The sequence below is a fragment of the Cnephaeus nilssonii genome, assembly GCF_951640355.1.
Source record: "Cnephaeus nilssonii genome assembly, chromosome: 6".
NCBI classification, from domain to species: domain Eukaryota; kingdom Metazoa; phylum Chordata; class Mammalia; order Chiroptera; family Vespertilionidae; genus Cnephaeus; species Cnephaeus nilssonii.
In genome coordinates, this window is record NC_137077.1 from 46,072,005 (window position 1) to 46,076,062 (window position 4,058).

Genomic DNA, 4,058 nt, shown 5'->3' on the forward strand with positions numbered 1-4,058 from the left:
TCCCTCACTCTCTACCACTGGCTCTCTGCCAGGCAGGGCCCAGCCAGAGCTGATTCCCGGCTGCTCTGCAATGAGCGCCGGGGTGGAGGTACATGATCCCATCCAGGGTTGGACGCCTGGGAGCAGTTTCCCCTCCAAAGGCTCTCCACTTAGGAATCCTGCCAGGGGTCCCCTTATCCACCACTTACTTGGAAATGACTCCAAGAGTAAGCTTCTCACAGGAATATCTATAGTCATAATCAAAGCCCCAGTTCATTCGGATCTCACCCCATATAGAGTGCTTTTAATACATTATCTTATTTAGTCCTTACAACAGTCCTATACAGGACCCGCCTGGGTTGGGTGGGATGGGTATCAAGCTCTGATTCTTTCTCCTCTAGGCAGACAAAGGTTCTCCCCACACACCTCAGCTCAGCCCCCTCCCTTGGCACTTGGTTTCACTCACTCATTAGCCACAATTAATACAGGGCCCCAGGTTTGCATAGCTACTAAACAGGAAAGGGCTCCCGTTCCTCTGCTGGTCCCATCCCATCCCCTGCACCGCTGTAGCTGTGGGCCAGGACCCTTCTCTATGTGTTAATCCCCCCTAACACTGGGGCGAGACCGATTCCCCTGACCACTTGCATAGCCCCAGGTAGCACGTGGCCCACTTCCTGGTCAGGGGCTCTTCCTTCCAGTTTCCCCCTGAGCTTGCCCATCTCAGAGAAAGGTCCCACCCCAGACAACCTCATTTATTCCCAGGCAGCGGAGGGGGTAACCAAGGGCAGCAGGCCACTCAAACCCAGCAGACCCCCGCCCCAGCTTTATACCATACAATGACCACAAAAAACAAACCTTGGGTGAGATCAAAAGTCAAATTGGACTAAGGATTGTTTGGGGCTGGTCTTCCAAGCTGTCAAGAAGTGTCTCCCAGGACATTAGTCCATCAGCCCTGAAACTCCCTTCACACAGTCCACTCCTCTCCAGAGGCAACTCCTGCACCTCAGACCAGGACCGGTCTAAGGTGCTCTGTGAATTTAGGACGGAGCTGACCCTCCCTTGTCCCACTACTCTCATCTTCTACCAAGTTCCCCAAATCTCTGCTTCTTTATGCAGGACCTCTTCTACCTCCACCAGATAATGACTTACCTGCCCAGGCCAGGCCGCAGAGCATGGCCAGTATCAGGGGGACACAGGCCTTCATGGTGCCCAGCTGGAGGCCAAAATGGGATTGGCTGTCGGACTTCCACTAGAGTCAAGATGAATGTCACAGCTCTCAAGTGCGCCTTATTTCCCAGGCTCATCCTTTTAAAGACATCAGAACTTGTAGATCTGGTACCTCCAGATCCTTCCCAAAAAATGGGGAGGGATCCCAGATGGATCGGAGGTGGATGGGGGTGGAGTTCTCCAGCTGTTTGAAGCCAGAGGGAAGGTGACTAAGCAGGCAGGTAATGCCAGATGTTTAGAACAGGTAATGCTAGCCATTTGTAGCTAGGAAATAGGTCATACAAGCAGGCAAGGCAGATGGGCCTATGTTGAGGACGTTCTGTCCAAATCGGGGGCAGCCATGGCTCATCTTTGGGTGATGTCTTCCAAACACCCACCTACCTGCAAGCCACAGGCCTGACTTTTCTACGGGGAAGGGGCTACAGGCTGGCTTCATCGTTGAGTTACTGGTACACAGCATAAGGAACAAGATGATCATTACAAGTTTGACTAACAAGTGCTCAGGCAAGCGTTGGGGTTAGTGGAAGGAGAGATAAAAGAGGCATGGGTTGGAAACAAAGGCTGTTCTTACTACTATCAAGCCGCATGTAGCTAAATCACCTTATAAATATCATGCAAATTGGCCTCTAACTCTTACTGAGTCAGCATCTCAGCTCTTACACGTTTCAGGTCCTCATGGATTTCAGGTTTATGAGGCCAGGGAAGGTTGAGAGGCCTCTTAAAGGACACACCCTTCCTCTTCTGGGAGCCCAGGGCCTCACTCCCTTTATCCCCTACTCAGTCTCCTCGCCCCCGAAGACCATCCCCAGAGAGACGAGGCCGCTCAGGGCTCCTTTCCTCCCAAGTCTGAGAACAGGAGTAGCCGCTTGGGCTGCCACGCTTTCTCCTCCTGCTGAAGGTTAAATCTGCTAAGTAAAACGCCCTTTCCAGAAAGAGCACTGCATGGGAGTTCTCAGCTCCCTCGAAAAAGAAAACTCTCATATAAAAAGGCAAAGCTGCCCTAGCCGGTTTGGCTCAGTGGATAGAGCGTCAGCCTGCGGACTGAAGGGCCCCAGGTTCGATCCCAGTCAAGGGCACATGCCCGGGTTGCGGGCTTGATCCCATTGTGGGGCGTGCAGGAGGTAGCCGATCAATGATTCTCTCTCATCATTGATGTTTCTATCTATCTCTCTCTCTCCTTTCCTCTCTGAAATCAATAAAAACTTTTTTTTTAAAGGCAAAGCTTATGAACAATTGAGACTACTCCACAGTTTTCTGTTTTGGGGTGTGTGTTTTTTGGGGGGTGGGTAGCATGTCCTCCTCAGCCAGTGTAGTTTAACAGTGAAACTTTTTCCCTCTTGTCCTCAGTTTTCTCCTCTTTGAAAGAATAGGGTTGAATCAGACAATTCCCTTCCAAGTTCTCAGACTTTATTTTGAAGCTTCCTGCCCACGTCCCAGGCCAGGCAGTTGTCAGTGGGTTAAGGAGAGCCTCCCACCCCCTTGCTGTGTGGAGATGAGATCGAATATGTCGTGGTCAGGAGTGAGAGGCCAGCCTGGGCAAGCCACCTTGAAGAGAAAGCCTGGCCCTGTTAGGAAGGAAGCTGGTTACAGGGAGTAGGAGCAGAAATGGCTGCTTGTTTGTACGTTTCATTTGCACAACCTGAAAGCCGACTGCTGAGCGGCTGCCAGCCGGACTTCTCCTTCTCAGATGCCAGTTAGTTTAGGGAATAAAGGAGAGTGTCACTGCTGGGCCAGGAAGCAATGACACCTCGGGATCTGGGATTGGATGGTCTGTCCCTCTCAAGGGCCCAGCTGGCTGGCTGGACCCTGGCTGAGGCCAAAGCTATCAGAGGGGGTGTGGGTTCTGGCCAGCATTGCCCTGCTATCCAGCTGAACTGACTGTGGGACGGAGCTTTGCGGTGGGTGCGTTGACCTCCGTTAGGTGAATGTTAGGTCAAGAGCAAGGCTGAACGATGGGCAGACAGACGGACCCCAGAGAGCCAGATGATCCCCTGAGGACCCGTGTGTTTCAGACGGGGTCCTCCAACGAGAACCACAATGTCGACTTAACACCCATCACCAGCACTGATGGAGCCCTTTCCATGTGTCACACACAAAGACCATCCAGTGTGCTCTCACCTTCATTCTCACTACAGCCCTTTCCAGGGACTCTTGTCATCTCATTTTACAGATGAGGAAATGGAGGCACAGAAAGGTAGGGAGATGTGCCCAGAAGCATGCAATTTTTAAGTTATGCAGTCAAGTTTCTGACCAGAGTCCACCCTAGCAAACACCGAGGCCACATAGCCCCAAACATCACGCCTTCAAGTACAGCAGCAGCCATTCCATTATGCCTGCATTCCTATGCAAAGTGCCCTGAAATCAGATTCACTGGAATTGGGGACCTCAGAGGTCACCCAGTTTCACTTCTTATGTGATGGTGCAACGCCCTAAACAATCCTACATGGGTGTTCTGCCTGCACTTGAATACTTGTGGTGCTGAGGGATCCCACCCTTCAGGGCTGCTCATACCACGTCCCCAGATCTTATTTGAAAACCTCAGGACTTTGCAACCCAAGCCATGCTGGCCTGGATGAAAACAGGTAGAATAACAGAAAAAAAAAAATCCACTCAGCCGATATATGAGCATACATCCATACATTCGTGCAAAGATGCCTCACAGAAAACTTGGATGCACATATATAGGGTGTCCCCCAAAAGTGGATACACACTGTGAATGATTATAAAGTCAATGTTTATTAACGTACAGTTCATTTTCAAAATTTAAAAGAATCCTCAGAAATGAATAATTTCTTTTTTTGTCAAGCCTGTTTTCAAACTGATAATCATTCTGGTCCAGGCACCGCTGATAA